General features: G+C 51.5%; 1 protein-coding gene and 1 long non-coding RNA gene across 2 annotated transcripts in view; one reads left to right on the forward strand and one right to left on the reverse strand.

Moving 5' to 3' along the window:
* The window catches only part of RBPMS (RNA binding protein, mRNA processing factor), a 203641-nt gene that overhangs the window by 188609 nt on the left and 2363 nt on the right, over nucleotides 1–12669 (forward strand). Inside the window, exons 7-8 of the transcript XR_011253436.1 lie at nucleotides 1435–1504; nucleotides 7891–7992. The gene's annotated coding sequence lies outside the window, so the exon portion shown is untranslated. The remainder of the gene's footprint in view (nucleotides 1–1434; nucleotides 1505–7890; nucleotides 7993–12669) is intronic.
* Nucleotides 459–5732, reverse strand: LOC138430888 (uncharacterized). Its single transcript, XR_011253438.1, has 4 exons — nucleotides 3273–5732; nucleotides 3075–3140; nucleotides 1694–1866; nucleotides 459–932 (listed from the first exon to the last, which is right to left on the reverse strand). It is a non-coding gene; the product is annotated as an uncharacterized lncRNA (long non-coding RNA).

Raw genomic sequence — 12669 nt, forward strand, 5'->3', positions numbered from 1 at the left:
AGTCCTGGTGTTAGGCAGAAGCTCCATATACACCCTTGGTATATGGAGTGAGCGAGGCCAGACTGCTTTGCTCCAGGAGGGGATGGTGTCCGCCAGTGTGGCCCCTCACCATAGAAGGGACACAGTCACTCTGTGAAGGATGCCCGTGGGGTCGAAGGGAGCTCTGCAGACTTCTGCATGTGACCCATGGGGAAAGGCCAGGGTCAGCCCAGCTTGTAGAATCTAGTTAGATCTGGAGGAGCCCGAGCCCTGGATCCTGACCCAGCCCCGGGCCCACTGGGCTCTGACCATGGTGGACACCACCAAAATACCCAGCCCTTGGCCGATTTCCCCACCTGTACCTATCAGGTGAGAGGAGGTAGAAGGTCTCCAGGCCCTCTGCACCCCTGGCTCAGCCAGAGGGCTGCTTCATCTGTTCACGCTTTGGAGATACAAATAAGATGGCTGTGAAAAAGGGGTTCTGCTGGCAGATTTGATTTTATTAAGCCACGGAAGTTGGCTTGCCAGAGTAAAGATCCCCCCAGCATCGCATTCCACTCCAGAAACGAACTCCCATGAACCGAAATAAAGAGCCGTCTTTTCCTGCCGTGCTGGGGAGGGTACCACCTCTGGGTCCTCTGCTGGCAGCCTCCACCTTTGCTGTAATTTGCCCGCCTTCCCCCAACCCCAGAGCTGCCTCCTGTGTTGCTCAGGGGCTGGTGGGGAGTATAAACAGAAGCAGCGGTAAACGGGGATCTCTCATCTCTCGCCTCTGTCCAAATGCTTAGGGGCAAAGCCCACGATGCCAATAGATGGACGTCTGTTCAAGCCAAAGGGCACTTGCCCTTTTGTTATTTTCACGTTTTCCTCGGTACAGGATGGAGAACATTCTGCCAAGCGTACCCAGCATCACAGTCCATTTGTAGGTAGGGCTGGCCTTGCATTCTGGAAACCTAACAGAAGAGGCGGAGCCCCACAGAATGAGCAGAGGGCATGGGATACCAGACACCCCCCCATAGTTCCCAGAGGCCTTTTCTAAAAGCACGGGAGCAGATTCTCAAAAGCCCTCCTGGCCAGACCGCTGGCATGGATGGTGTCAGGAACCGTCCCTTCCTGATCAAAGACAAGTTTCTAGCCATTAGGCAGGCTGGTCTCCCCAGCCTGGGTGATGCTGGGTGAACATGAGGATGGTGGCTCACTGGGCAGATTCCAGCCCTGCACTGGCTGTTGGCTATAAAGGAGGCTGGGAGCAGGGGACCCTCCGGGGCTCCTGAGAGCATGGTCCTGTGGAGGCATTCTCGGGATGCAGCTCTGATGCTTTTCAGCCCCTGATGGGGAGCTGCCCGCAGGCAAGGACCCGGGAACAGTGAATGGGGTGGGGGCCCTGCCAGCCAGTGAGCAGTGGACCTGCGTCTGGGGCCTTGGTTCACAGCCTTCTCCCCATGTGTCTTCCAGATGCGCTGGCTCCCTCCCTCCGAGGCTACTTCTCAGGGCTGGAAGTCCCGTCAGTTCTGCTGAATCCTATGTAAGTACTTGATTTCAACAAGAACCGTGTCCCACGCCTGGACGATCCCAGGACAGAGCAGACATTTGTAACTGGGTGGCCCCCATCCTGCCCCAGTGCCCACTCCTAGGTGCTTCCTAGGCTTGTCCGAGGTCGTTCCACTCACCCCAGGAACCCCGCGTAGCCCAGAGAGTTCTGAGGATCACTTACCTCAGGCAGGTTGCCCTGTTGACCTGAAGTCTCAGGTGGTGGCTCCCGTCCCCTTCGTTTCCGTTTCCAGGGGGACTGCCAGGGGCAGATTTCACTTGCTGACATTCTGGGTACCATAAAAGGTCAGGACTTCCAGAGGGCTCTCATCCTGGGTCAGAAGGCCAGAGCCTTACCTAACAGGAGGATTAGCAATAGGCATCAGAGCCTCGGAAATCCCACCCTCAGGGGTGGTCCACACTCCAACTCGTCAGGATTCTTCCTCTGGCAATAAGTAAGTTGAGGATGACATTTTTGTGCTGAAAGACATCAACTTCAATAAGCCACGATTGTACCTTTCCTTCCCCTAACCCAATGTATTTCTGAGTATGGTCAAGGAGCACTTGTCTTTGGGTAGAGTCTTACATGCTTGCAGGATTGGAGCTAAAAAGATTTCTTCACCAAGCAATTCTCAGAACCTTTATAACAATGTGAGCATTGTGAATCATTGAGATCAGGAAACTCTAGGGTGCAGCAGTATTTCTCAAACTTGAGACCAGGAAACCCTTTTCTCAGAGAATCTTAGGAGACTCAGGTTTTACTTAGAGCACGCCTTGGGAAAACTTGCCCTCACCTCTTACCCAGAACGTAAACCAGTGGCACCCACACCTACAACCCTCGGACCAGTAGTCATCTGTCAATGCTTGTCACTAATCTGTGATGAGAGGGAAAAAACCAGAGTTCTTCCCTTAAAGCTGCTTGTATTTGTCCTTCATTCTGCAATGATGTTCTTTTCTGTGTTAAAATACACTTGAATAAAATGGTAATGTTAGTGAATGACAATTTTATTTTAAATATTCGTGGTAGATACCTAAAATGTTCCTTTAAAATATTTTGTGACATCTTAAAGTTTTTTATTTAAGGGAGACTTTTTCCCCTGCCTCAAAACACGAATTTTAAGTTTTGAGGTGTTCCAGAGTCCCTTTAAGTACAGAATTTCCTAAGTCCATGCTTCATATCAATATGCAGGCCCATAATTAATGTTTATTATTGTTTTTTTATGTGGACCATTTTAAAAGTCAAATTTGTTACAATACTGCTTCTGTTTTATAGGAGGGTTTTTTGGTTTGGTAGGTTTTCTTGGCCATGAGGCATATGGCATCTTAGCTCCCCAACCAGTGATTGAACAGGCACCCACAGCATTGGAAGGTGAAGTCTTAACTACTCAACCACCACGGAATTCCCCGTAATTAACTTTCGCACTTGATTTCTATATCCCCAGCCATTGTGTCTTTGTTCTGAAAAGCCTTAGTCATTCCGTTCTGCGGGAACCGCCTCCCTTAGCAGGTGACACGGGCCGAGCACGGTCATGTTACAGGCTCCAGAAGACACTGTCCCCACGCACCTCTCTCTTCCATGACCATGTTTCTCTCTTAATGTTTGGAGGCTGGTAGGCATTCACCCGAGGTGTCTAGGGTAAGAAAACCGAAAACTGTGACACTCGTGAAGGAGAGCACAGGGTGGAAGGTAGATCTGGCTTTTTTTTAGCATCAGCTAACAGTTGAGATGAATGACATCGGAGGGGAGGCCAGTGGGACAGAACCTGGAGGCTCCCCCAACTGTTCAGGAGTCAGCTTGTCCGCAGTGAAGAGGGACCAGGAGCGGGGGCCACCCGGGGCAGGGCGGGGGCCAGTGTTGAGCTGCTTGGTCTGCAGTGTCGGATGGTGAAGGAAAGCTGCGTGAGATGCGGGCATTTCCAGTTGGCAAAAGATGGTGATGGAGGCATAGGGCCTAAGGGAGGATTTTGCTTTAAGCGTTTATAAAGAACAAAGAGAAGACGAGATCGGTAAGCAGTTGAAGAGCTCTCCCTCCATTCCCCAGAGACCTAGTGTGGGCGTGGCCTCCAGGGAAGGGCCGGCAGTTGCCCCACCCCCTCCCCACCCCCCTTGAAGTACGACTTCTAAGACATTGCCGGATCCACATGAAGATGTCATGTCTCCTGTGGCTGCATCGTTCGTTCTGAGATAAACTCGGGCCACGGGCCAGGCGCCTTCCTTGAGTTGAGGAGGTGCTTAGGGAGGAAGACAGATCCGTGAGCTTATTACACCGCACTTGCGGTTGGGGCTGCAGTCTCCCGTCCGGCCTGAAATTAGACCAGCTCAGTAGGGCCCCATGACTCAGGCTCCCTCCAGTCTCTTGGACCAAGCCCTTTCCGAGACAGCTAATAATACAGGCTGAGTAATCGTAGGGAAATGTAAGTTAGAATTGAAAACAGTGGCGCCGCTGCAAGGGCAAACATGTCATAGCAGAATGAGTGTCTTGAAAAGGCTAAGTGAGGGTTAAGTGCCACCCGTGCCACCACTGGTGACCCACGCGGCCTTTCTGCACTCACTGGGAAGGGCCCCAGAGCAGGAGCAGGAGAGACATCTGCTGTCAGACACGAGGTCCTGGGAGATGTCCGGGCTGCCTCCTTCTGGACCCTGAGGACTCCAGGCCTGTTCCCCCAGGGGGCCCTCAAGGATTTTTTAACACATTACTGACTGGGAGCAGCGGTGGTGTTGCAGAAACTAATGCCTGCGGCCAGTGGTTGGTTATGTAAGTGAATATTGGACATTTGGGTAACAAAAGACGTGTTAATGCATCTGATTGCTGATTGACCCACGCTGAGCTCTTACTTCTAATGGGAAATCACTGACTAGAAAAATAAACAGGCTCTCTATTCTTTAAATAAACACGTTATGTATCTACTATGTGATAGATGTAAAAATGTGTGAAACTAGGCCCGTGCCCCTGAAGAGCTTAAGTTCTAATGGGCAAGAGCCATGGATACACATTTCAGAGTGAAAGGAGAATTACCGCTCAGGATGCTTCTAAGGAGGTGGGTGTGCGTGTGGACTGCCATCAGTGGCGTAACTAAGACCTTTAGAAGAGTGGTTGTTGGATGGTTGGGTGTTTTTGACTCTAATTTGTTCAACATCTTGCTTGACAGATGATGTTTAGTCTGGTTGCAATGTGTACACGTCACTACCGAGTTTTGCTGATGGTTCAGCCATGTGGTAGAGAATCCCAGAATACATAATACTGATTGGAAGTGATCAGTTTCCCAGATGGTTTGAGAATAGGACACTCGAGCAAGTCTGTAGTCATTCCTTGGAAGGAATAAGGGTTACGCAGTTTTCCTGGAGTTCCTGGTTATGCAGTTTTCCTGCATTTCCAAATATAATTAAATAAATCAGAAAAAAAGGGGAAGACAGAGAGTTGGAGTGGATGTGAGAGGGTGTTCATTAGAAACTCATGAAACTTTCCTGGCTGTGGACCAAAACCACAGCATAAAAACTGTAGGCACATGTAGTTACAGCCTCACCAAATCAAAGGACGACATAGCAAGAGAGATAACAAAGCTGGAATTTGAAGCTGTTTGTTCCTTTTGTTTACTTTCAGGGAGGAATGGCCTAGTCTGTCTTTGGTTGTTAACAGGAGAGCCTTGGGTACGTGGCTGGCTATCATCTAGAGAGTCCAGGAGCTAGATATCCAGGCAGAACTTAGAGTTTAGCAGGGTGGGAAGGGCAGTCTTCATGGTGCCCTAATAACTGCTGTGGCTCCTGCAATCACCCCTGCCTTCTCCCTAGAAGAGGCCCCAGGACCATTCCTTTTCTTCTATGAACCAAGGTCTTTCGATCACACTGAAGTAGATTAACACAATCAGTATTCAGTGAAGATCTGCAGGGCAGAAGGTGCTATTCTAGGTGCTGCATATACAGCAGTGGATAGAAGCAGACAAAACCCCCGCCTTGGTGGAGACATTCTAAGACAGGGAGAAGAGTAATAAACTACGAAAACACAGTAGGTCAGATGGTGAGAAGGGCTCATGGAGAAATGCAGAACAAGAAAAACAGGCCAAAGTCAAGGGTAGCAGGTGCTTCCTTGTGCACCGGAGCAGAGGCGAAAGCTCGCCCATATTTATACGGGGTTCCTTCGCTAGAGCAAACCTGTGTGCATAGCTGCTAAGTCGCTTCAGTCACGCCCAACTGTGTGTGACCCTGTGGGCTGTAGCCCGCCCGGCTCCTCTGGCCATGGGATTCTGCAGGCAAGAATACTGGAGTGGGTTGCTATTTCCTCCTCCTGTGGATCTTTCCAACCCAGGGATCAAACTCAAATCTCTTAAGTCTCCTGCATTGGCAGGCAGGTTCTTTACCAATAGTGTCACCTGGGAAGCCCCAGAATAAACCTAACTTTGCTCAAGTTTAGGGAACAGTTTAACTTCTCTGCTTTTCTGCTCACCTCCTCTTTTGCTAAATCAAAGTGAACAGGCTTGAGCCGGGTTACACTTTAAAGCACTGCTAGCTTTCCCAAACCTGGGAGGCCGGAGTTCATGAGCCCTGCCCTGAGAGGGGTCTCTACATGCCCTGGTTATGATTTCCCCACCCAGAAGTCTGGGGTTGGTCTGTTCTGCTTCCTGTGTGCATTAAAAAGTAGGGATGGGCCTAAGAACCTGCCTCCTGCCAGGTACTGGGGTCGTGGCATCCCTTCCAGCTTTGGGAGTTTAGACACACCAGGCATCTGCGCACCAGCTCATCTGCAAACCCAGACTGTGTGACAGCCCCCACCCTGCCCTTCGTCCATAGCCTATTTCTGGCTGGGAGACCCCTGAGCAAGCAGCAAGTCCCTGGAAGACGTTCACAGAGCAGAGCACTGAGTCTGGGCGGCTCCACAGGCGCTGGGCAGGGCCACCTGCAGGAGCCCACTTGCATCCCTGCCCTAACCCTTCCCACCATCAGCTCCACTTGGCTGAAAGTGGAGGTTCAGAAGGCCCGTGTGCTCCCCATAAAGTTAAAGCTGAACGCCCGGGACTCCTCTCTGGTGTGTTGTGTTCCTTGGGGAGTCATCTCCTGGGGTGTCTACAGAGCATGCATTCTGTCTGCCCGCCTGGTGTGCAGACAAGAGTTGCTGATGTTAGCAACTGCAAAGGATGCCTTGGTGATAAAACCTCTGTGCTCCCAGAACCTGGGGCGAGAAGCTAGGGTCCCAGGACTCTTAAATCACCAGTCCTTAGTCATCAGTCCAGAGGCTGAGTGGCATCTGGTCATCAGTATGATTTCTTAAACAAGAAGCATCCCAAAAATGCAGCCTTGGTCTGGCCGCCCCGGGGCCTCTCTGGGTCTCCCTCCTTCCTCGCCCACACCCGGCAAGTGTGGACAAGGCCAGGGAAAGTTGGGTGAGGGGAGATGTTTTGTTTGCAGGGTGAATTTTTTTTTTTTCTGTCCTCAGATAACCCAAGTTTTACTAGGAAAGTACAATCACATCTATTCATCTTTTAATGTTTTTTATAGTGAAATTCTAGGGAGAATTTTTTTCCCCTTGATTCTGAGAAGAGAGATGCCCTAAGGTGGCGATCTTTCAGTGCAGGGCACCGGTCTCCCTGCAGCCTCCTGGGGTCAGTCTGTACTCCTTTGTACAGTTGACCTCCAGTTCACGCAGCCTGCCTGGAGCAGGTGCTGTGTCCCAGGAAGAACAGTGCTGAACTTGAGGAATGTTAGTGGGGAATGGGGTCCATGTGGGCCATCCTTCGGGCTTCCTCAGCACCAGGAATTCTTGATGAAAACCAGCCAGCTCAGAGGCAGCCACTCCTGCAGGAAGAACATTGAAAAATGTATGGCCCACTGACGCTGTCCCTTATAGTGTTTCAAAATTCTCAGATCTTGGGAATAGCAGGATATGTGTTCACATGTCTTTGCCTTGGAATTTTGTTTTCTAGTAGGTGGTTCTCCTGGAGAGTGGCTCCTTGGTTGACCCTGGGGGCTGGGGTGGCCCCTGGAGTTGGTTTTGGGTTCCTCCTCTCGGGGCACCTGAGGCTTTTGGCCAGTCCTGGGGATCTAGCCCATGGGAATGTGTGTGCAGAGGCCCTGCCAGTCTGCCCCCGGGGCACTTACACCCTGGTCTTATTGAAGGTGGCCTCCCCACTGGCCTAGCTATCAGGGAGCCCCGCTCTGCTACCGGCCACCTCACCCCCGCCCTGCAGAGCCTCCTCCACCCCACTCCACTGCACCACATTCCGGGCCCTTCGTGGCCGTGATGGTCCTGTTCACTCCTAGTGGTGTCTGTCTTCGGGCTCAGCAGGCAAAGACCTTTGGTGCTGGGGCCTTTGCCTTTCAGCTCTTTGCCCTGGAGCCAGCCGGCATGGACGTCACTGGTGTTAACGGCTGCTCTTCTCTCCACCCCAGGTTCCAGGTGTGTGATGGTGGCTGCAATATGTCTTGTGGGTATTAATGCAATCTTCAAGTGGCTACTGTTCTCAAGCTGTTCTACAAAACTGGAGCGTGCTGGTGAGTTCCAAGCCGAGACTGAACCGTTCCTTCCGAAAAGCAGTGTGTCCTGGGCTGGGCACAACCGCTTAGATAGGAGCAGTGTGGTTGGGACCAGCCTCCCATGCAGGGTGGGTGCTGGGGATCGGGGCGAGCTCTGTCACCTCCTCTGGCCACCACCTGCTCAGAGACGTCATCCGAGGAGAGCAAGTGAGCTCTGCAGGTTCTTAAGAGAGTGTGGCTCAGTGCTTGGTCCTCACAGCTTTGCTGGGTGATGCCCGGTTGAGAGTCAACACTTCTCATCCGGCAGCATCCAGGGATGAGATCATCCACCAACGGGAACTTAGATATGAATGAAGCTTTTCCCTTGAAGCCCTAAGCCTTTTTAAAAAAATAGTTTTGGTGGAAATCTTGATGTAGTATGTATATCCCTCTTATTAATCCATTTATGCTAAATACAGTGTAGCCCTTTCTTATGACTCGAGACATTTTGATGAGCCTTTTCAGAAATAGAGTGATGATGGGCCTTGAGTGTGACTGAACTATGATGGTATCTCACTGGCTCCCTCGAAACCATGGGGCTTTTCTGGTGGTGAAGGTTTGAGTGACTTGTCCGTCTTTTCCATGGATACCAGCTGTCAGTGCTCAGTTCTGCTTGTAGCATGCAGTGAGGTCTCCATCGTGCAGCAGAGTTCCCAGAGGCGAACTGTGTGTGGACCTTCCAGTCTTTTTGGAAAGCTTGACCTAGGACAGCAGGAATGAATGCCAGGGGCAGGCCAACCGCAGTTACGGCTCGGCCCAAATAAGGTGGCAGACTGCATCCCTGTGAGGGGCCTATAAAGCAAAGATGAGTCAGAAGGAGAACACGATTCCTGCTAAGGATAGAATCGGGCAGTCGGGCCTAGGAGGTCATTACCACATTTGGGAGGTAAGCAAGCACGTGCTCAGAACACCACCTCTCCTGTACTCCAGAGGGGCGTGTGGTGCCTGTGTGGGGAGCTGGCCTCCAGCACTTGGGGTCTTTTTTTTCCCCCAGTGAAGTCTGTTTCTCACACTAACCTGGGGCTTCCCTGGTGGCTCAGGCAGTAGAGCGTCTGCCCGCAATGCAGGAGACACTAACCAAACGTAACAACAGGTAAACGTTTTCCCCACATCACTGGGGAAAGCTGACAGAGAACCACCAGCTGTACAGGCTTCTGATTGGTCAGGCCTTCCTGTTGTCACGGTCCTTAATGGAAGTGCCCACTGTATTCTTACTGATGTTCCACTCAGTAAAAAGACAAGATTTTATTTTGCTTTCTCTCTTCCTCTGGGGAAATTTAAGGACCAATTGAAAGCCACCCATATATAACTTTGAAGCAGGTTAGAGTAGGTTTTTTTATTTTTAATGCAGGAGATCAACCCAAACTTCAGTAATTGGGGCACAAACAGATGAACCCTGTGAGGACGCAGCTGGAGCGTGGGGTGACTGTCCGTGGACAGCGGGAGGGCCTGGTGACAAGGGGGAGGAGAACCGGGGCTTGGTCCTGGGGGGAGGCAGCTGGGAGTCTGACCACAGATGAACCTCAGTGAGTGGGCGGTGCCAGTGTGGATGCGGGAGGGCCGGCAGCACTAGCCCTGTTCCTGGTGAGGCTTCTGGGTCCCAGGGCCACCCAGGGGGTTCCCAGACCTCCCCGCCCAGCTCGGACAGCCCTGCAGAGGTAGGCCTGGCCTGGGCGGAGGGGAGGGTCCGGTCGCCGGGCTGCACAGATGGAGGGGGGACGTGTCTTTAGCTTAGGGAGGAGTTCCTAACCACAGAAGATGGGTGCCCAGAGATTCTAGACTGTGGAGGTTTCTATCTTGTAATATTTACTTTCACTTATCTGGTTGCACCACTGAGTCTTAGTTGGGTCGCTTGGGATCTTTAGTTGCGGCAGGCAAACTCAGAGCTGGAGCACATGGGATCTAGTTCCCTGGCCAGGGAGCGAACCCTGGCCCCCTGCGTTGGGAGCGCAGAGTCTTAGCCACTGCACCACCGGGGACGTTTCGCCTGACCCTTTTTAAATGTTAGTCTTTTTATTACTAATTAGTATGACTTTTTTTTAAAAGCTGACAGAAAATGAAAACTAAACCACTCCTTAATTAAAAACCTTAAGTCATATGATGTTGGGTTTAGGTAGAAGGGAATGTTCCTTACTTGACTTTTAATAAAAATGAACAAATGTTAGAAAAACTCTTAGGGAAGAAATCATTAGGAAACAGGTCAAGTATATAGGGACAGATTGGTGGAAAACAGGATTTTCTTACTGCTGGGAGGGAAAAAAGCTCGTAAGGCGCTTGGATCAATAGACTTGAATCTACAAAGTTACCTCTGGGAAGAGCGGCCTCTCGCGGGTCACGGCATTGACCACCAGCAGCAGGGCAGCCCTTGACCCACGCACGTCAGCAGCTGTCCCCAGGCACTGCAGAACACACAGCTGAAATGAGCTGGTTTAGAATTGCTTCCTAAGCCATAAGACACCAGGAGACGCTCTCCATTGTCTTCAAATTGGGCGGGTGCCAGGGGTTCCCTGTCTTCCCTTGTTTACCCGGCACGTGTGTGTCGTAGAGTTGACCCCCTTTCAGGAAAGGCTCTGTGAGGAGAGTCTGCTGTCTGAACAGAGGGGCCTGACCCCCCTCCCCGCCGCCCCCACCCCAGTGCTCTGTGTTCCCGGATGCCTTTGCCGTGTTTAAAATGTCCTTGTTAATACATTCCAAGGTTTGAACTCTGTTTCCAGCTAAACCCCCTTCCTTGTTTACAGGGACTGAAATAGCCACATTTTGACCTTGTGTTCAGTCTGGAACAGCTATGGCAATGAGGACACATTCTTTTCCCATGTGAGAGCTGCCTTTACCCAGCAGAAGCAGCTCAGAAGTTATCAACTCACACCCCCTTCCTTGTCCTTTTTCACTCTGAAAGATCCGTCTTTCAGCCTAGGTTAACCAGCTCCATCCACCTTTCTTTCTGCTCAGGAACCTGGCAAAGGCACAGAGTACCCTGAAGCCCGGTGGGCTTCTCGAAATCCTGGGTGGGTGCCTTCCCAGCCCGCGTCAGCCTTCTGGGGTGACTCCTGCTCTGCCCCGAAGGCCAGTGTGCAGAGCTCCACAAGGGCTCCGGGCACCTCCTTGCTCTCAGCCCAGCCCTGGCATCGTCAAGCCTAGGGGCCCACGTCTCTGGGCCTCCTCCCACTAATGGCCCATCGTTCCAGTTTCATTTGTTCCAGCGTCCCAAGTGTCTGCGTTTTTGCTATATGCAAGTGACTGTGTCTGGAGTAGAGGAAGGTAGAGCTGGTCTTAGGAAAATAATCCAAGGTGATGATCCTTCTGTAAGTGGTCTGGACAGGGAGAGTGCCTGTGAAGCGCTGAGAAAGCCCTGAAGGGACCAGGAAAGGCTGGAGGAAGTGGGGCTTCACCTGAGTTTTGAAAGACAGGAGGGTCTGTGTGTGCAAAAGATACACTAGCGAAGGGAGGAGGTGCGAATACAGACAGCATGGTCTTGCTGAAAGGGGATTTTAAAGAAGCTTTTGAGGATCTTGGGGAGGCACTGAAAATCTGGGCAGGGGGGTGCGCTGGTGCTTTAGGAACTGTCCGCTGGATGGTCAAAGCACAATGAAGAATCAAGTGGAAACACCCAGGTGAGGCAAACCCCCAGTTGGTAATGTTGGTGTCAGGGTGACAGAGTGACCCGAGTGCGGTGTACGTGAAGGCAACTCTGAGTAGAGACACATGGCCTTTGTGGTCATGGCAGAAATATCCAGCACAAAGGTAAGTGGAACGTGGGGAGCTGGCTGTGGAACCAGAAAGAGGCCTGAGTGGGCACAGTGCACTTCCTGAAGGTGGCCTCAGCTCCCGAGAGGCAAGCAGGCCTAGACCAGCCAGGCTCTGCCTGTAGGGGCTAAAGTTGTGGGCCCACCGAGGAAGGTCCCTCCGCCTGCTTGCGCAGTTCCTGAAGGCTGCTGTCCAAGCCCACTGGCCGTTGCAGGCCCCTCAGGTTCCTAGGGCCCCGCTGCTGTCCCCAGTGAGTTGTTCTGAAGTGGAAAACTGCTGCTCCTTAGAATCGGTTTTCTATGTCCACAGCTTGGGTTGCTGGCATGGGGCCAAGTTTGCAATGCAGGACTCGTCATTCCAGGCCTGATGAACCCAGAGTGTGGAGGAAGGAAACTGGCCTTGCCTCCAGTTTCCCGAAGCTGGTTCCCCTCCTCAGTGGACAGAGTTGGGGAGGGGGGTGCTCTTTAGGCAGACTGAGGCCAAAAGGTCTAGAGTTCACTAGGGAATAGCAGCTACTGTGTGACCCTCCATAACCCTGGTCCCAACCCGAGCCGCTTGCTGTTCACACCTGGATGTGATCGTGATTTCTACTGGGTAGAAAGATTTGGGGGGGCAGAAGACACGTGGCTTTTAAGAAGGGATCCCTCCAGATGAAGTTGGTGTAGTGGTGTATTCTTGGTTATCAAAATTGCATAGCTTTGGTACTTTGCTAGATATTCGTGATGTGTGAAAAAGCATGATAGCTGTATAATCTTAATCACATAAAAGTGGATGCTTAGCTCTGAAAATACAGAGACCTAGAAGGACACATCAGCCAGCAAACTGCTTGTGAATATGGATGGCTGTTTTTTTTTTTTTTGCTTCTTGTGTTTCTGATTTCCTATTATGCAGGTGTTAAACTTTGCCCACTTA

This window comes from Ovis canadensis, chromosome 26 (genome assembly GCF_042477335.2).
Source record: "Ovis canadensis isolate MfBH-ARS-UI-01 breed Bighorn chromosome 26, ARS-UI_OviCan_v2, whole genome shotgun sequence".
Classification (NCBI taxonomy): Eukaryota; Metazoa; Chordata; class Mammalia; order Artiodactyla; family Bovidae; genus Ovis; species Ovis canadensis.